Source organism: Typopeltis vanoorti, chromosome 6 (genome assembly GCF_054136105.1).
Source record: "Typopeltis vanoorti isolate ZY-2024b chromosome 6, IOZ_Tvanoo_1.0, whole genome shotgun sequence".
Taxonomy (NCBI): domain Eukaryota; kingdom Metazoa; phylum Arthropoda; class Arachnida; order Uropygi; family Thelyphonidae; genus Typopeltis; species Typopeltis vanoorti.
Genome location: NC_143554.1, coordinates 63,919,600 through 63,941,733, shown reverse-complemented (window position 1 = coordinate 63,941,733; position 22,134 = coordinate 63,919,600).

The window sequence follows — 22,134 nt, the reverse complement described above, 5'->3', positions numbered from 1 at the left end:
AGGTAACTAAACAAGAGGATAGATTTCACTGTTTTGTATATTAGGTCACTGGTAGAAAGATCTCAGCAGTGCATCGCTGCATTATATCTTGAAATAATCCTTCGCCTTCGGAAGAAAACATTTATATTATAGTATATATATGATCTTAAATATTGTTTAGATACATAGAAGTAACATTTTCTTCGCATGGAATTTATCATGCTATGTGAACATCGTTCCTCTTTGTACAGTGATGAGACATGAAGGGTGTACATTGATTGATCCACATTTAGATTCCACTATCGTGGTAAAGAGTATAAATCTGGATTCATTTGTTTAAAGTACCTTTTTTGTAAATTACATTATTCTGATGCCACCCGAGTTTTTTCGATTCCCGTCTGAAATTAGGAGCTTATGATTGGGTAACGTTCCTAACTTCGCATTTCGTACTTTTTCGAGTTTGTGGATGATTTCGCTTTTAAGTTGAAATTAATTGATTCTTAGACAGTAAACTGTCATTTCCACTTCAAATTATCCATAGTTTCCTGGTCCCGCTGCTGGCGGAAGTGTATGTCCCATCTTAATCATGTTTAATATAGTTTTCAATCTTTGACAATACCGCAGTTTTCATGCTTTTTTGTTACCGTTGGTGATAGTCTAATAATAATGCATAGCTGGTAGTCATTACAGAATGTATTTAATTCCGGAATGGTTTTGGTCATTTTATGAGATTTCTTAATTTGCGTAGATTCGATTTGAAACATTTCATGTATAGGAGGAAAACTTTTAACTATAGAGAACCAACATATATATATATATATATATATATATATATATATATATATATATATATATATATATATATATATATATATATATATATATATATATATATATATGTGTGTGTGTGTTAAAGATACCAAGCTATTTTAAACCTGGTTTTACTCCATTTCCCAAGTAAGCAAACAAACAAATAAGTAAAGTTTGCGCCTGCATGTAATGCAAGTCTAGCTGACCCTGCAGGTAGTGCAAGACCAAGGTAACTCATGGTAAAAGGAGAATACTTTCTACATATATATATACATATACATATATATATATATATATATATATATATATACACTCTTTTTCTATTAGACTTTATCAAAGTCACTCAGCAATCCTGAACATCATACAGGACTTCATTTCTCATCACAAAAACTACTGAGATTAAGTTATTTAAGTGACTAAGGTTAACTTATTTAGAATTAATCTCACATTATTTGATATTTGCATCAGACGTATTCCGTCAATCATTGATGCGTTATCAGGCTGGTCAGTTGTTTTATGGAAGCAGAAACCAAGTTCCTGGGAGAAAGAATCCCTGGCATTTCTGTTACCAATGTAATAGCTGTACTTGAAAGGCCTGCCATTTTGATTGGATTCGAAACCAGAACTTTCGGACGATAGAGGTGCATCGTTTCATGGAATCGTCTAACGGATCGGAAGACTCTAAAATAATTTGAATTTCACCTTGCCAATTTCTGGTGCTTCTTTGAAAGTGCCACTTTAAAACATTCACAGACAATCAACAGGACAACTTACGTCAGCAGCTGTTAGGTCCAACCGTACGACACCCTTGAAGATGTACGTACATCTGGCATACAGAAATGTGTAAATGTTTTGGTCTAATGCTTCTAATATAATAGTGCTATACTTAGATCGAACTTCCTGATTCATTCCTCTTGATACATTAAGTGAGCTCCATAACTGAGATTCCAAAGGAGTAATATTCAGCGATCCTGCTTCCACTGGATGAATAATTGTTTGCATTAATTCCTCTGTGTGTGGGATGTTTGTATTCTGGATCAGTAGGGAACAGTTCAAAGCACAGTTGCGCTTCGTTAAATACATTCGTCAATATATTTAACGCCATAACTGAGCGATATAACGGTGCGAGCATAGACGCGAAGCCTACTGGTGTTGCTTTCTCAAAGAAGTAAGTATAGATAATATCAGCTAGTTGTCACACGGCGCCGATATGCTAGAGGTCTTGGCAGCCATCGTGTATGAGTCAGATATTTAAAAAAAATGTTATTCATAAAACACAGCTATGATATTGATCCTATACATACATGCTATTAGGAAAAGAGGAATGAATTTTTAATGATGATGACATATTTACTTGTTCATAGAGGTAATAATGGGGGATCACCTATTAGTGGTTCCTGTACGCTTCCGAGAAATTCCAAGCAATCTCGGAAGCGTATACAGACAACACTTGATATCTTCTTCTTCAGACGTTGCAAATAGTTTTCCTTCTCACTTCGAAAGAGCAAATGTTCAAGTTCGAATGTTCGTTTTATTCACTCAATTAAAACAAATCATAAAACACTCAAAATACAAAAATGATTTTTCATATTTGTTTAATTCAATTGTAGTAGTCGCTTTTGTTTAATTGCTTTTGAATTAAACAAAAGCAACTTAGGGCAGTCAGAAGAATAATAGGTGACCTCTGATTGGAAAATCTAATGGTCATGTGATAAGACATTTCAAATTACGAGCGAGTTCGTTCGTATACCGCAGGATTTTTCCTTCTTGAAACTTTTATCTCTTTGCATAAGACGGGCTGAGGAACCTCACACAATTTATAGATATAATCCACGCCCCCTCCCTTATGGCCTTAACTTCCTAACTGTAAGTAGCAAGAACTCCAAACATTTTCTATATGTGATAAGATAATTTTCGTCTAGTTGATAAGGTAAGATAGGCATAACGTCTTCATATTTCGATGTCAGTAACGTTCTGCTTTTGTGGAAGTTGGTATGTTTCATCCTCAATAGGTAAAGTGTCTTGACACGGTGGTAATATGCAACCTGTTACTTTCAAATTATTTTGCGTAATTGAAATTGGGAGGAGGTGGGGGGGGTGGATGTTTAAGCTTTAAAAAGCCTGTCGCCCAAAATGACATAGCTTTTCAAAACCTAATTTGTACTAGGATATAGCGAGTAATGCTATTTCTATAATTTGCTTGGTCTTTTAATTGCCTGTGTTTGCAAACCAACTTGTTTGTTTTTTGCAAGAGGGATTCGATTACAGACGCAGTGGGTGCAAACAAAGACACAATAGAGGTGATTGCTTTTATGCGAGTCGCTAAATTCTTTCCTTCACGCCGAAAGCTAGTACGATAGCTTTCGACGTGATTTTTTTAATTATTATTATTATTATTATTACTGGCTTCGTTGATCGAGCGGATATCACTTCTGTTTCTAACCAACGAATTTTGGACTTTCGAAATGGGTATCCGTGAAAGCGTTTAGGGAAAAGGTTTTGTCACTGTGAGACCACCATATTGCTTTATTGCATACTTGAAGTGGCTTGAAGATGTTTGGTTTGTAGATAATCTAACCCTTAACCACCCATGGTACTAAAGGTAAGATAGGTTTACAACCTTTAATGGTTGAGATTCACATAAAAAATAATAAATTATCCACTATTCTCGCTGTATCTTTGCAATCTACTGTGCAGTCTTCAAACTAACCGTCTTAATTCTAATAAATTGTTATTCTATTTTTTCATGCCCCAAAACTAATTAAGCTTTATTCTCCTCTCTTTTTTAGGGATACAATTTAATAGTAGCTCTTGGAGTAGCAGATATCTTCGCTTCCTTTGCAATTCTGGTGTTGAATTAAATTACATAATTTAGATAATCCAAGATACACGTAATACGCATCGATGTACATAATAATTTCATTGTTGTTTTCCATAATTTTCAGCTTCTTCCAAGAGTGACATTTCTTATCATGATTAATTTTGCATAATAGTTTGAACTAGTTCCATTCCTTGACGTAATACATCAAGGAATGGAAATTCGTAGGCAGTAGATGTGAGTTATCGGAAATGCCATCTTGCGTCATTCTGCCCTTGAAAGTGGCCAGCAAACCGCTAAATTCTCCCACTCCGCCCCACCTCTATTGTCAAGAAGCAGAAGGAAAAAAAAAAAAGCACCTGTCGTCTGTTCTGATGAGACATGTTACACGGAGACGTGAGACACATCTATTTGTTTGCGAACTACTTCCTTTCGTTTTTCTATGCGAAAATTTTACAGGATGTGCATCCATTAATGACGTCTGTAAATAATTTTGAGCAGTTTATTCTCTCGACTTCAGTTAATAACATGGTCGTACTGATTACTGTACGCTGAAATGAGGGTAGTCGAAGTTGTAGTTTGAATTGCTGAGGAATTTTTAATTTTGTAGAAAAGTTACTTAGATTATGAAACGTAATCCTATGATTGCATACTGCAAACTTGCCATTTTCACAGCTGGCTTTTTTTAATACCTGATGGTCGAATCCAACGTCCTTGACCTCACTCATCTGTGGTATTTGTACAGGTTAATACCGCGTGATGGGGCATGAGGGACGTTAAGGGATTCGTTACGTAATCAGACAGGACGGTCAGCAACGAGGATTTTTCTGTTTGTAATTAATGAACTGTTTCTATTGCAGAGGTCAGAAATATGAATTAAGGATCAACCAACTGTTCGCTGCTGGTACCCGCGCCATGTGCATCTGCAGGCGTATAACCGTTTGTTTTAAATCAATGATTACTTCTTTTCAATGATCCAAGTCACGTTCAACCCGAAGCCACTATCTAATTGCTAACAGGAATTTTTCAAGAAATCTCACCACACGATGTACCTTCGCTTAAGAACACTAGGGAATGTTTATTAATGTATAGGAGTGGTACTGTGGAATACTAATTTGAAATGGTCTTGAATATTAGATGTGAATCATTTTTTACTTGAATTTGCTTAAGATATCTTTTCACTTGAAAAAAAAATAAAACTCATTCTTCTGAAATTTATTCCATTCTCTACCTGGAATAAAGTAATACTTGTCCCAATTTGAAACGGTCTTCTTTCGAGCATACCAAGTTTCTGAACATAATATACATCACTTGCTTTCCTTCTGAACACAGTAGTTATTTTATGTTAAATCTCTGCGAGCCAGAGTAGAAAAATCAAGTTTTCGAGCTAGGCTAGAACTATGAGGGAAAATAAGGAAGGGGGGGGGGGGGGGAAAGAATGATTATAATCTAAAATGATAAAAATGAAGTTTGTTTCTCTCACAACACAATGAATAAGAGGTGCATTGATTCTGTGAAGGTTTTCGACCCCCCCCCTCAAAAAATTGTCCTGCTCTCTGTGAGAAATCTAGCAGACTTATTGTTATTCTAAAATTAATCGTGCGGATTAATACCAAACGTTCCAATCCTCCCGACACCATTGCAGAATAATACTTTCTACTTGTACTTCCTCACGGTAACCCTGAAAAGGTTTTAAGCTGTTTGATGTTTTAGAAAACAAAATGCCCTCTCCTGATTGTGTGGCTCTCTGGTGATGGAATTTGCCTACAAAATTTATTTACAAAAATATTCTAACGACACAGCATTATAAAACTTCTTTTAGTGTAATTACAAAAATGTCTTCCCTCCTTAATACAATTCATGGAATAATTCCAGTTACTCTTTGGGATAAAAATAAAGCACCGATCATCTGTAACTGGGCTTTAATGCTCTCATACTTTTCTGTATTTTCGTTTTTTGCTGTTTATACATTCTCTGTTCTACAATGAGAAATTACGAGATACCTACCGGTCTTTTCTTGTTAGAAAAAATCGTTTTGTATACACCGATCAGCATTAGTCTGATGTGTTTGCTCAACACCGTTATCATTATCCATTCGAAAAGAATTTCACATCAAACTAAACAACGTGGATAATGCTGTATCAGCATTGAGGTTTTATACTAATAGAGGTTAACTGATTAGATGTTTTTACATTAATCTTAGGCTGCTTGCTATTAGTATTAGATTGAGAGAATCAAAGAAATTAACCATCAGACTCGAAAAAAAAGTTTGTGAAGAAGCTTCTTACTTCTATAAACTGTAGAGTTTTAGTCTTTTTACTGTCTGTATAGTAAAATAGTTTTATTTGGTTACGACGTATATTCCCATGGCAACAGTGGGTTCTGCCAACATCTATTAGCTAGTAGATTAGTAATTGTGTATATGTTCAATCCAAATGTATTTCCGCTGTTAACAGCACAATATCATCGATAAACATCGGCAAGAATGGAATAAGTCATGTTGACAAAATTAGCATGCTGCTGCTCTGGTACATAAAGGATGTTTCAGCCAAAAAATACTGATCCTCCGAAATAATATATTCCTCATCCTCTCAAATACTTTGCCTTTTAAGCAAACAAACATAAATATACCATAAAATAACAATAAAAACCGGCGGAAAATATGAATTATGTTTTCCGAATTGAGTGAACATTTCCGATACAAAGTTCCCTTGCTTAATGCTGTATTCATTTCATCCAGCATAATATATTCATCACCTCAAATAATAGATTCTTCTTTCTACGCGTTATTCCCGCTTCTTATGCAAGGAATATGTTACTTAGATGCGACTACTTGTTAGTACCATCCCCAACCGACCTGTCGCCTAGTCTGCCGCTGGGGGGGGGGATATATTTTTGGCTGTAGAAGCGTATGTTCACGGGGCCGGTTTGCCTGCTTGTGGGATGAAAAACGCCAGATGAACTGGCGGAAAATCCCTACTGCCAGCGCCCAAGACCGGCTAACTTGGCTATACCTGAGGAAGAGCCTCAAGTTCCTCACGTCTTCGACGGGAATCGAACCTGGGACACTCCTTCCCCAGGCATATGGTTGTGAAGCGCAAAGCCACTAGGCTAACCGCGCGGACTCCTCAAATAATAGATTATTCCCACCCATTTTCTCCTGAGCTGAAACAGATGAGATGGAAGCTTAGTTAACCACGCATGCAATAATGTGGAGGAGGTCAAGGTCAGTCTACGTATAATGCTTCCCCTCCTTTCTGTCTTCCTGCTCCACCACCATTCCATGGGTGTACTGTTCAACCCAAATGAGATGCTCGTGTAGGTAAATCACTTGCTAAGCCCAATTTCATTTTCGTTGTTTATTCTAATAGAAGTGACTCTTGTCACCTCCACGTTTTTTTCTCCTATTCGTTGGTATGTAGACAGTGGTGTCACCCCGCAGCAGTATGATGTCATTTTTTATTGCGAATGTTTTTTTTTGGACAGGTAATTTAAATTTGATTATAATAAACTAACAGTAAGCATATTAACTAAATCATTGCAAACATAATCGTTAGCAAAGTGCCTCAAATTGGCTCAAGAGAATGCTGAAATACTGTGAAATGTGTTTTCTATGGGGCGATATGTTTTAAATATACGTTTCCATTGTAAGATATCGATCGTTAACTACGCAATCCTGTCTTATTTCATCTTCATGAAGAGCTTGTATGCATGTATGTATATAGCTTATTAAGTTGAAATCCTAATTAAATTTTAATTCATCTTCTGCACGCTAAGATGGATTAAAATACAAAGGTTAATTCTGTATCAAAGGCTGCATTAATCATGAAGCAAATATCTAACAAGGTCTCTGACATTCATTAAATAATCGCATCTTCGGTCTCTCTCTCTTTTACTATTCATGCTGGTGGTTGCTCCTCTTTTCTTTCTCTCTTCTCCCTCTTATGACCTTTCGGTTACGACTTTCAATTTATCTGAAGTATTGTATATCGGCCCCCAGTAGTAGAACAAACTTCGATTCCGAAAACCCTCCCTCCCTCCATCTTCAGAATAAGGAAGAGGAGTCGCAGCAGGTGATGTAACGCAGTAATGAGGAACTGTTGCAGGCCAATTGAACTGTCACCTCGTCTCATGTGGCTTTTGACATTATGATTTGCTCCTTGGATGGCGATCCTTCTCCAGCTAGAAAGACAGGAAAAATGTTACAGAGATATTGTCAGGACAAAACAGGATAGTGGTGGGGTATTAAAACTTACACCAATCATGATACTACGGAGATCTTTAGCTGTAGATCTCACTGACGAATCAGCTTGGAAGATTAAGCTATGCGTGAAAGCTCTCAACGAAAAAAAATCATAATAAATAAATACAAATAAATATAGTAATAATAATAGGTAAATGCCCGTATGTTCTTTTTCGAATATAAAAAGAAAAAAAATATAGCAATTTGAGATTTATGATAACGAGGCTCTTCTCAGTGTCCATTGTTTTATTTATCAAATATGCGATCGAAAAGTTAGAAAATTTTGTGAGTCCAGAATTAGCTGTCAGTATCAACATATTAGTTGTATTACGGCTAAGAGCGTATGTATATTTTAAAGCCTTAGCAAAGAAATGACGAAAGAATATACTTTAAAAAAACTATGCTGTGTTCTGATTTTCATAGATTGCACTTCGACTGTCTAATGGTATGGTAGCAATCTCAAATGAAAGTTACTATTAATGAAAAAGTATAATAGATCAGACGGCAATTTTGCGAATTAATTACTTGATTTTGCAGATAGCGATCTTAACTCGAAAATAAATTGAGTGCAGCCTCTTAATCCCAAATTCAATATACGATGCAATTTTAATCATCCAAATTTTGTTTCAACCATATCACTAATTTAAACGTTTGGAGCGTGTTCTACGCATTGCATGTTTCACTTTTTTCATAATGCCAGCCAAAGAATAAAAGCAGAAGAACGATAATAGTTCAGCTGTATTAAATAGATGGTGTCATATAAAATGGTAAATCAATTATTTAGTGTGAATCAAAACTGAATTAGGGATAGGTGTTAATAGGAAATCCTTATACTAAATTTTATCGCCTTTCATTAAAAGGTGAAAAGTACGAGGCTATGATGGCATGAAATGCTCATTATGCCAGCTTCCCTGGTGTAAAATTCTGTCCTTCTGTTAACTTATATACTGTATGAAGGCCAATGGCCAAGTGGAAATAATTATTAACCAACCTAATGAAGGTGTACGCTGAGAAAACAAGACACACACCAATATTATCTCTCTATTGTAATCACGCATTACATTATCAACATTAAAAAAAAAAATTCTTTGTTCTCCAGTTTTAGCACAAAGCCGTTACCACATAGCTGTGACTAAATTAAGAGATGATTGACATTTCTGAGTACCATGTGTTTAATTACTAACTCGTTCCTTTGTGGTTGATGTGTACAACCGGAGTTACGCCCCAAATGCTCAATTGAATTTGTGGGCTCCCTATGGAGATAATGTTTTTTTTTTCCTGTAATTGCTTGGCATTGTTTGGTGTATATCACAGACCTGAAGCTTTTATTTTTCGCAATAGTCAGAGAATGAAGGGGGAAGAAAAAAAAATCAACATTTGATGGACTTAACATACAATTAAGACATTTAAAAGATTTTCGTTGAGTAGCTTGAAAATATTTCGTTCCTTTTTCTTTACAGGTATTAATAGCTTGTTTCAAAATTTCTTAAAATTAAGCAGAAGAATCACACATTGTTGGAAAATAAGAGGGATTAGTGAATCAACTTCACTTGATTTGTGAAGTTGTCTACCTTGTTGTTTCGCATTCGAAGTGCAGTAACAGGTTTTGAATCGGTTTTAAAAAGGCAGTAATAACATGGATCTATAAAAAGGGAGTGAAAATTTATTTTAAAATTATAAAAAGATATCTCTTATCGTGTTTTTTTTGAACACATTACAGAAATTAGTAAAAATAAATGAAATTTTTCTGAAAAAAAAAAAAAAATTTCTTTTTCAAAGAATCACTTTGACTTTAGACAAAATTTTAGCATTGGACATATTTTGCTAAACTCTACAAACTTATTTTAAATTCTACTAGATAACCATAGACTAGATGTTAGATGTTTTTCTCCATAAAGCCTTGAAGGTTCGTAGATTGATTTAAAAGTTATAGTTATTTAAATGTTAGATCCGCAACGATAAAAATAAACAAATAGATATGGCAGTTTTCTAACGTCTAATAATTAAATCTAAATAGTAAAATTTATGATCTACTTTGATTTTCTCTTTGACACTGTTGAAAAATGCAGACTGTGGTGAATGTTGATCTTCTAATAGTAAAATTGATAAACTGTTAGATTCTACAAAACGAAACTATTCTATTTTTATTTACGAAATGCAAAATGAAATTTTTTATTCAAATATTCTTACATGGTTGAAATTGTGGAGCAAATGTAAATTGTAATTTCATGGAAATTAAATTAAGTAATTAAGCGACTCTTTGTGTATATTCTTAAACTTAAAAATGTTTATGCTATTATATTTTACACGAATTCAAACCACTTTACAGTATGGCATTTTAAATTGGGAAGGACTCTATCCTGCTACACTGAAACCTATAGTTTTAGTTCAAAATAAAGTCATTTAAATCTTAACTATAAATAAATATATCATAATGAACACATTACCTCTCAAATTTATAATCGTATTATTTTATTTGTGTTTTATTCCTGCTATTTTATATTCCTGTATACATTTATTGGTTCTTCACCTTCAGAAATCTCGTACTATTTTCTGCCCATTATTAAGTTCAGTACTGAATAATAAAAAAAAGATAAAGATCCTTGATTGTAATTAAAAGTTTTATAAATATGACAGTCATCTTTACCTTAAAATTTTTCCCCATATATAAACAATTAATTTCTAGTCTTAAGAGCTGATTATACTTAGGACAGCTCCATTTCTAATGGGCTTTATCTATTAAATAATTTTATTAAATAATTCGAGCTACATGAAATTAAAATTCAGAAATCCAAATACTAATCATAGAATAAGTGTCCTTGTTTTGAAATATAGAAAAATATTAAGAATAATTGTGTAAATTAATCAATTAGGATAACGGCTCGAGTAGATTGTGTTTACGGATTCTCTCTTATATGAAAAATGTAAATGGTGTTCATTAACTGCTCTATTTATTTTATTTTTTTCTATAACTGAGGTAACTTTAGATTGCACCTGTTTGTGTGTGTCTGTGTGTGTGTATGTGTGTGCGTATATATATATATATATATATATATATATATATATATATCATAATGATCACGTATATAATTGCATGCTACCTGAATGTACTTCGTTTAATAATTAAAAAAAAATGAATAAACAGAGTTAATGCTCGTTTTATCAGAGCTTACCAAATATGTATAATTAAATCTATTGAAAAGTAATCGTTGGAAACTAATAGTATTTAGTATTTGGTTGATACGCTGCTAGACAAACTTAGCGAATAATAATGCAAACACTTTTCGATATTTCCTTATATTTATGTAATATATTTCGATAAATATGCATATATGTTTATATTTGGATATTATTGGATATTCTGCCTTTTTTTTTAATCTAAAACGCCCTGTCAAGAGAAAGTTTAGTGCTCGTTTCTCATAATCAGAAGAAATTGTTCCTCCAGCACAGAATGTCCATGGTGATATACTTCTAACCCCAAGCTAAAAGTCACAATAGCTCAAATTTCAAGATCATGGTGAGGTTGCTTCTTTCCAACTGCAGACTAATTTCTGTTGGCGAAATGCTTCATGAGAAGTTGCGTGACAGAAGTGGCGAAAAGTCGAGAAGTACCACCATCTTATATATAAATGGTGTCTAGAAGCATCCATCCAGACGGTTGAAAGTACAAAGTCTGTCAGAAGAAAGTGGTCGTACTGATCATTAAGAGCACGCGTCACCGGGAGACCTGGGCAGATCGCTTTTTTCAATTGTTACGCTTAAGCAGATATAGACAGAACAGGATAATCCAGAAGATGATTCAAGGTCATAATGTTGTTCCCTCTCAGCGATAAACTAAAATGCAAACATCACTCGGACTGGCGACTTCCAGGGGTGTTTAATGTTATTCATGCTAATATCTTTTTGAAGACATTAACATGGATAATATTTTACGTTTTTGTAAGCATTTCTTGGATTTATACTTAAATAATGACGGAGTAATTAGTCGCTGTCTTCTACAGGTTGTCCACCTTATTCTATCGGTTTCCACCATTGACTTTTAACTTGAAGACTTTGCTATCTTAGGACAGATTACCGCCGGGTTTCAGCGCTGTGAACATGGACCATCTCCATCAAAAATTTACTTTGTTGTTATTCTTCTCTTTCAAGCGATGCACTTCAAAGTTTTATTGCATAATTCTTCTCTCTTTATTCTTTATAATGCATCAACCAGATTTGGCTGTTTTTGAAAATTATTTTTCTTAACAAGAATACTTCAATTACTTGCTCATAATACAATATACCAAACACTTATAAAATAACTTCTAACATTTAGGAACGTATCGTCTGATGTAGATAATCCAGAAACCTGAAATTTTTAAATAACATTATAGTGAATATTTCCTAGAGATTTGCGTAGCTAGTTAATAGAATGGCGTGGTTGATTGTTCTCCATCACGCAGAATAAATGTTAATACACCAGTAATGTCTAAAAACATTGCATGCGAATGATCACAGATCGTGATAGATGAATGCACGTCATCCGGAATCTTTGTCATTCTTTCTCCTCTGATTACTACAATTTTTAGGCTGTGTTTTTAGGTACAGTAGTCGCATCCGACAGGATGATCTCCGGATGCAAATCGTCCTAAACTGAAAACATAATTTATCAGCACGGTGAAAACAATTTTCCATTCAGAAATTCCTGTTGTGTAGCCCACCTCCCTTTCGAGAGTATGAATGAATGCTGCGTAGCATAAACGCTTCGTTACAATGCATTTTCTGAAGTTGCCAAAAACACGCACCTGCCTTTCGTGTGTCTTTATTCACTCAACGTGCGAGTAATATAATGTCGAATCATTAATATTATACGATTCAACATTATATCATACATAAGAATGCATGTATTATTTTTTTGCGAAATATTTTATGAAAAGAAAGTAAAAGACTCTTTCTTAAAAATAAAAAAAAAAGCAAAACATGAATGTTCTATTGAATTGCAGTTTTGCATGTCCTATTCTGTAGCCTGCAGAACGGAATAATCCCTCGGATTTACTCAGAAAGCAAACTAAGTGAATCGATGTCGAGTTCTATGAATATTTACATGATTATTACTGGAACAGGACCTGAGATTTGCTTCGCGCAGAACAATAATGTATTACAACCAGCGACTGTCCTGTAACTCATCTCTGGCTGGAATCCGGGATGTGTTCAAGCAGTTTCATTTGCTTCACTAATGAAAGATAAAATATCTTTAAGATATTTTATAAGATATCTCTAAGATAAAATAAAATGAAATGAAAAAAAAAAAAACGTAAATAAATCGAGCTTAAAATGTACAGAACGCAATGTACATCAGCAGTACAGAACGCAATGCATGCGCATTGCGTTCTGTACTGCTGATGATCAACGAATGATGATTTTTTTTTTCACGAAATGTTTGCCTTTTTTATGAAATCCCATCCACCTGGTTAAACGACAGGATAGCTTTACGCTTTCCGTCTATTTACAGGTTCTAGACTTAAAACCCACAGGAGTATGGATATTTGTGACCGTCTTTTAGGCGGTAGATGATTTTAATCGCCTAGGCTGAAACCACTGCCCTGTTGATTTGGAAGCCTGAAGATTCTTCAAAACTAGTACAGTGTTTAATATATAGAGCAGACCTGGTTATCTTAGTGCATTCCCTCTACCAGTACGTGCGTGCGTGTGTGTGTGTGTGTGTGTGTGTGAATTATATGCTTACAACCGTTTTTGAATGTTATTAATCCCACCCATTCTGAAATTCACATAAAAAATGAAATTTGCCAAAAATAATTAACTGTGCTATTCATGGCGTGCGCAGCCACCTGATTTGAATCTTACAGAAGCGGTTCTCAAAACATTTTTTATGATGAAAAAAAGCAAATAAATAAAATAAACTCTATATGGAGAAAGATATGTTATTATGTGCCTCTTCATTTAATCCAGTTTTAAAAAAATAAAAATAAAAATAAAAGATGCCAAGCAAAAAAGGCGTTTTTAAACCGCTTTCTTAAATACAATTAAAAAATACCACTAGCGTGTTTCTTTGTAAAAATTTGAATATGACTCATTTTTCGTATAATATCCCTGACCTATCATGCATTTCTTTTCCGGAGCTATAGTTTAGTTTGTTTGGTTTAGTGATGTATTTGGAATTCCTGCCGAAGTAACCAATGCTAAGAGGCTAATATATTATATATGTTACTTGTGTGTGAGTGTGAGTGTGTGTGTGTGTGTGTTCTCTTGCCAGTTTCTTTGCAGGAAGAAATACTCTGCTCCTTTCATATGAAACCAGTTAATTCGCCTTCGGTTGTAAAGCCTTTTTATAAAGGTTCCTTGCAATCCTAGTCGGGATTTCAAATGTAAAGAACTGCGTCACAATATAGATACGCACCATTTCACGTTGAGCTCAATAATTTTAAAAACCTTTTAATAAAGAGGTAAAAAATATCATAAGTACACCCATATTAGAAATACTGTCTAGTTTCAACCACGGCAGAAACCAACAAGCAAATAAACAAAAAATGTACAGATTCAAGGAAATTTGTCTGTTGACCTACTAGAGGACAAGGCACATTGGTGCGCATTCATTTGGATTCGAAGACTAGTGTTCGCGAAAGAAAGGGGGCTATTTCAAGGAACCTTTATTTATTTATTTTTTCCTCAGATGGCAGCCGTAAAGATAGACCATTCTTAGAGCTCCACTCAACATTGCGAATGTGGTTGGTTACTATAGTAACAGGAAGAAAAATGTCTGCCTTAAGGGAAGTCAATTTATATAGCAGCGAGCAGCAACCTTAAGAACCTCGCAGTGAAGGACTAGTAGCCTAAATTGCCCTTCACTTCTGGATCATCCCTCTTTCTCTTTTCCCCAGTTTTGCCCACATTCATGTTACGAAACATCAGCAAGTGTGGTGTCACGCTTATGAAACAGAAAGATGGAAAGGAAGCTAGTGGGAAGAAAAGAGAGGGAAAAGTGGTCACGAGCGGACAAACCCGTTTGTTTTCTAGCGGCTGCTATCACCGTTTTTTGCTACGTCAGCAATTGACGTTTTGCATGCGACACGTCTGATCTCACGTGACTAACCTTGAACCTAGATGTCGGCGGGAAAAAAAAAGAGAGAGAAAAGCTTGTTAGATGGTATGATATGTCAAACCCTCGTTCTTTCCTTTTGTGTCTGTTAGCATCGGATAATACCCCAGAGAAATATTTCGTGTACTGAATAATATAAAAATGATACTGGGCCAGTGCTGTTTACCATTCTTATGAATTAAAAACAATAAATAAATAAAAATGCAGAGGGATATCAAATAATAATTTGCATAATTTAATATTTATATTTTCCTTGGCTATATCGTGACCCGCGTTGTTTCCAAGATTAGTTGAAAATTGATTAATAGACTAGTTAGAAATAACGCCATTGATTCAGCGTACCTTTCGAAGTCTCTTGTGACTCTAGGTGAGATATGCAATGGTAAACGTAATCTCATTTTTGTAAATATTTTGATCAATACCAAATATACTGTACAAAAAATATTTTTACTTTGTAAAAAATAACTTTTTAAACGAAGTCTTGGGCGCGTTCACTTGTTGCGCGGCAAGTAGGATTTTGTATAATTTATCGGTAAACAATAAATATGATCTACCATTTCAAAAAAAGTCCTCTTGTGGACCACGTCAATAGTCACATAAAAAACGCATAAGATCTCTTTGGGGTCAGGAATCCGAACCCCTTTAGCGACGTCTGAAAGTAGAAATTGATAGTACCTACCGAAGTAATTTGTCTTCTATAGTACTTAATGACGAGTGGTATTAAAGATTTTTTTAAATATTATTAAGCGGAGAACTCACGTAATTTATTACGTTTTAATTTTGTCTCGGGCAAAGTCAGTCTTTTTAAATTCTTTTCAGTTAATCACCAAGTTGACACTTTGTTTGTTCTTTCTTCAGAGTTACATTTGCTGACTCTTACTTTATAGTGTGAACGCGATTGATTTTTTTAGTCTTCCACAGTACGAGTAAGCAGCTTAAGTAGCTAAGTTTCGAAGCTGGTTTCTGCAGATGAATTTAATAATATTAAAATGGACCATCTAATTAATAAAATCTATTAATACATCGCTTCACTGTGCAAACAATTACTTAATCAGGAAGGAAATAAATTTTGTATCTTTCTGTATTTAGTTAATCGGCAAGATGAAACCTTTTCGGATTGTTTCTTCAGAGTTACGTTGTAATTTTGTAGTCGTCGATCTGATATTGGGATGCATTGACTTCGGCGGCTTTCGTTTTGTTTGGTTGATATTATTATTATTATTATTACGGGCAACTCCAAGTAGTCATTAGACTCATCGAGGGAGGCCCTAAACATCATGTCAACAACTATTCAGCTTCCACACAGTATCTATCATACCTTGCCTTGAACCCGCTCACAGTCATGGCATCCACAACAGACTCTGGCAACTTATTCCACTCATTCACCACTCTCCATGCAAAAAACTTAGTTCTAACACCTTTGCTAACCACACTCTTGCCCAGTTTCCATGGATGGCCCCTAGTCCTCCCACCACCAGACCTGTTCTGAAAAATATCCTCTGAATTAATCTTATAGAAACCCTTCAGTAATTTCTCAATCATATCACCCCTCTTCCGCCTATCAACCAATGTCTGCAACCCACAAATCTTCAACCTGTTCTCATAAGGTTCATTCCCTAGACCTGCTATCATCTTGGTTACTCGCCTCTGTATCCTCTATACTTCCTCCCCATCAAGAAGAAACCCTGGCGCCCAAATCTGGGCACAGTAGTTAAGATGGAGTCTTTTCAAGGCTCGATACAGAGGAACAATAACTTGCTTGTCTCTGCTCGTCAAAGTATTCTTCAGTAACCAAGTGATTTGATGAGCTGATTTATCTACTTTTGCAATGTGCCCCCAAAACTTCAACTCCCTATCCACCAACATCCCCAAATCCCTGGCTTCATCAATCTCCTGGAGTACAGTTCCACCAATGTGGTATACTGCTGCTAATCTTTTCACCCCAAAATGCATAACCTTACACTTTGCCACATTAAATTGACATCCATTCTTCTTAGCCCAGTCCCCCAATCTATCCAAATCATCTTGCAAAATTTTGACATCATTTGCATTCACTGTTGCTCTACCCAACTTTGCATCATCAGCAAACAAATGAATAGTTCCTCTCAGATCCTTTCCGATATCATTAATGAACAAATTAAATAGTAATGGTCCAAGAACAGAACCCCGCGGCACACCACTAACCACATGCCGTCTTTTGGAGTCTACTCCTGAATAAACTACTCTCTGATATCGCTCTGTCAACCACCCTCCTATCCATCTCACCACCCCAAATATCCATCCCCATATGCTGCAGTTTGCTGATTAGAATTCTATGTGGTATCCTGTCAAAGGCCTTAGCAAGGTCCAGCAGTATGACTGTAAACCCATTACCCTTATCCAGCTCAGCCGTCACAGTGTTATAAAACATGAACAAGTTGGTGAGGCATGATCTACCCTTCACAAAACTATGCTGTTCCCCATACAGTATCCCGTTATCATCTATCTATTCCTGTATTCTTCTCTTGATTACTTTCTCCAAAACCTTGACAACGACTCCTGATACGCTGATCGGAATATAATTTGCAACAGCAGTCTTGGAACCTCTCTTATGCAGTGGTACTATTTTCCTCTCTTTCCACCCCTCGGGACTAACCCAGACCCGAGACTCAAATTAAACAAAATGGTCAAGGGCACTGACAATTCTTTTGCCGCTTCACGTAAGACCCGATCTGGTATATTACAAATCCACAGATGTATTCACATTAAGGTTTTGTAATATACTATTCACCTCCATTTCATTTCAATTCTTGTGTAACTTATTGGATCTTTCATTCCTGCAATATCACCACCTGAATGATATACTCTTGCAAAATACTCGCTCAGTAATTCCACTATATCAACTAATTCAGTTACCTCCCTACCATTGCCATTCCTTAAACTCATTCTGCCGTATACATTTTTTCTTTTACTTGCAGCATATCGAAAAAACTGTTTGGGATTCTCTTTAGCTTGCGTGGCTAATTTCCTTTCATAATCAGCTTTTGCTTTCCTTACCACACTCGTTACCTTTCTGGCCTATTCTTTATAATGTTCGTGTGCCTGCAGGTCACCTTTCTCCTTAAATTCCCTCCACAGTTGTTTTTTTTTTTTTTTTTTTTTTTTTGCAGCTCAAGCTTAATGCTGTTATTCATCCATTTAACCCCTACTCGATTTACTATCCGGACGGACTCTAGGTATACGGTCAGCCATTACCTTCTTCAAACATTCCTTTACCACTTCCCATGCACTATCAACCTCCAGCCCTTGCAGTTTACATGCCATGGCACTGAACCAAGCAATCTCCTGAGCTTGTCATACTCACCAGCCCCGGTACTTCCACATGTACCCTTTCTTATTTGAAAATTCCACGCATTTGGCCACCACCCAGGTCAAAACCTTATGGTCACTCTCACCAATTGGTGGTAAAGTGGTAATATTCGTTATAGTCAAATTCTCAGATGCAATTACTAGGTCAAGCACTCTCGAAACCTAGTATATTCCATTACATGCTGTCTCAGGTAGTTATCCCTTAATAACCGCATAAAACCCAATTCCTTTCTCCCATGTGTCCTCTCCTCCTTCCAATCAATGTTACCATAGTTGAAATCCCCCATAATAATTACCCTCCTTCCACTAATTTTGCATCTATTAGCTATGCATACTATCTCCACCATCTATTCCATCACCTGGTCTATTATGACCGAAACAACAAAGGCCATGAGCATTGTAATTTCTGCTACTACGCTGTGTTCTACGGTGGATTTCCTCTTTTTTTGCAGGATAGGAAATCGAGCTTCTAGAAGCGAAAAAAGCCCTGTAATAGTAGTTGCAGTCAAGGGAATTGTAGTCAAATGAACATTAACTAAAAATCAGAACAACACAGGCATTTAAACTTGACTAAGACGCGTGTTTACATTGTTGTGTTAAATTCAGCAATGCTCAAATATAGTAGACATTTCACATAAACGCTTTATAAATAATGTTTATTACAATATTACATTCATTATTTCATCATATTTTTTGCCTTGCTCTTATAGGATCAGATGTTCTTGTTACGGGCATTAAAACCTTATCTCAGAAAAGAAATCACTGCTATTGATTACATGTCAGTAGCTTAGTACCAATTTTATGTACTGAATAATCACCCAGTGTCATGGAAGGACTGGCAATGGATCACCTTGATATATCTTTTTCTGATAATAAACGCCCATCAGGTGATCAATTCTGTTATCTCTGGCTAATGTAATCTTTCCAAAGTAGCTCATTTAATACTAAGAATAAGAGGAACATATATATCGATCTCGTGGACAAGTAAATATCAATTCCGTTCAGTAAGCCATTGAAATTAGAGTTAAAGTAAATCGGCTTTTTTAAATATGCAATTCAACTAGAGTTTTTTTATACCTGCTTAATTAAGCCAAAAATATGCTTTTGACGAACTGTTGACCATGAAGTAAGACATGAGGAGTATTGAAGCTCATTCTTATAAATACTAGGGTCTCTCTATCTCTATTCACAGTTAAGAGGAAGAATACAGCCACCATTTTCTTTGTCATACAACAGCCTTAATTTACATGCGCCATGGTCCAGATTATGTCTGTAACCCTTAATGGCAAGTGTTACAGCCATGTCAACTTTTCATGATTGAAGAGCGTTTAGAACAATATCGAGGAGTTGATCGAATTTTCATTTGGTAGAGTTGATTGAGAAAGATCACTCATCACTGACAATATCAATTGAGAGTGAGTACTTTTTTAAGGCATCAGCTCACAACCATTAGTACATTAATCGCCAAGAACCATCCCTTATTGAAAAGAAAGAAAAAACCTGATTATTCTCAGTAAGCAAACCATTTTTTGTCCAATCGTAAGCTTTAATTCTTACACGGTACTATATTAGGTATGTTAGCACGACATTTCATTCAGAAAAATGTTTACTACAGTATGGCCTCGACGTTTTCTGGTTAAGCTCTTCAAATAACTTGGCAATGCCTAAATAAAAGACTCGATGGCGGGAAAAATGGTGTTTGCAGAATTTTAGGATCCTGACCTTACTTCTGTTTGTGCATGACAGATTTGCCATCAAAGATTTAACTCCTGAATAAATCCTGAATATGTATTCAATTTCGCTAGGGGGTTGGAGAGTATTGGAAATCTGTAAGTAACATGCTCTTCGGATTGCTTTAAAAAAAATTGAATTGGTGGAGCAGAGAAAATTGCTGAAATGTGACAGGTGTGTTTTGGAGAATAAAAAATTATATAGGATGCTGATAAATATTCTTACTATAGACCCACCTGTTACTATATTCTTTACATATGATGAGCTGGACTTATGAAATTAGATAGCTTTTCTGAAATATGATACAATACAATGTTTTCATTAATTAGTTGGTTGATGTATGAGGAGGGATATTGATCCTATATGCACAGCCTTCAGATAGGTCAGTCTCCAGGTCCAAGTTGACTTTTCCAGGTACTTTCCTATTCAAGCTTTTACTATTTTACTGATCCTAAATCCAGATTTCCTATTCACAATATCAGTCACTGTATTCCGATTGCGATATTTCTGTCAACACTCCAAGTCCAGATCCTGTCAGAGAAGTCCTTGCATTCGAGTCTCTTTACTGGCTAAATTTTCCTGAAACACTTTGATTTTCATCCCGAAAAAGAAGTCAGCAAGCCAAAGGAGCACACTCAATTTTTTAACAGATAATACACCTTCCTCTCTCTCTCTCTCTCTCTCTCTCTCTCTCTCTCTCATAGCTTTAGTCATTTCGGCTCTACTTCCAAAACAACTCTGTAGGATGATTTTTCATCCCACAGCTAGGATTATCTAGAGTTAGCTGTGTTGGAAAACTCTCTTCCGCCATTGCACTAGACAGCCAATTCGCTTTCAACCTTCAGTAGCAAAACTTTTATTTCAGAGAAATGTTCCTCTTGTCAGCGACGAGAATCAAATCCAGATCTTATAAACCAAAGTATGCTTTCCTAATTTTCATTAAGAAAGCTGTTTCCTGAAAGTGATGGCGATATAATTTGCTACAAAAATTAAATCAGTATGCATTATATTTAAAGAGCTGACCCTGGTGAGAATTGCATTTCGTTTTAATGCAGCCTGTTTTAAGTTTCATTGACTAGACAACAGTTTAGAGTTCATTTGCTCTGATATTCAGTAGTCAATATCAGAGCAAAAATAGCTAAATTATCTTATAAACTTTAAGATGTGCATGAAGAAGGTTATATGTTTGGTATAAATCACTGTGTTTAGTCATTATATTCTAATTGAGATTGAAAATGTATACATTATTCCATGCTGGCAAACCTTTCTTCAAGCAGGTGGTCTGTTATATCGAGTTCACTATACCCCAAACGGTCGTCTAGTCAGGGAATTCTTAAATATAATATAAGGCGAGTATAAAAAAGTTTTGGTTTTTTTTAACTGCCTTAATAATCTGAAACATTAAGAAAGTTAGTTTAAAAGACCGAATCTCTTGATTTAAAAAATGCTTTTAATATTTTAAAGGAATACCTTTTCAGAAAAAAAATAATATTGCAGCACAAAGACAAGATAAAGCATATCACGAAGACAATTATACTAATCGAATTCCAGGGTATTTTACGAGACTGAAAAAAGACTGGTACAATGGACTACCAAATATTATGCAACTACAAAAGCAGCTTACATGAAATTCTGAACGACACCTTTCACACTTCGTCTCCATTTCACTTTATGCAAAACTACTACATCATACGTGACAATATGGTGCTATCTTACAGATAATTACCTCTTCCTCTTGCCAGAACCACACATAAGAGACCGCTACTTAAAATTAGGTCAAGGTTACAGGTATAAAAGAATGAAACTGGATGCTTAAGATCCGCCTTCTCACCGGATGTGCTTCTTTCATTTGAGAATTCTTTTCCCTTCTGCCCATCTACCTCCTAAAATGATCCTGTTCAGCTTTATTCATCATTTTGACTTGAAATTAATGTAAGCTACAGGTTTCAATTTTTAGGAATAGATGATGCTCTGAATGTGTATTCATCTGCAGGGATGCTTATTTTATGATACTTGTAAATTGTTCACTTTTGATTTTTAAAATACTGTACTGTGTATGTGTGCGTGGACACGTGCGCACACACACACACAAAGAGCCAGAACTGTTAT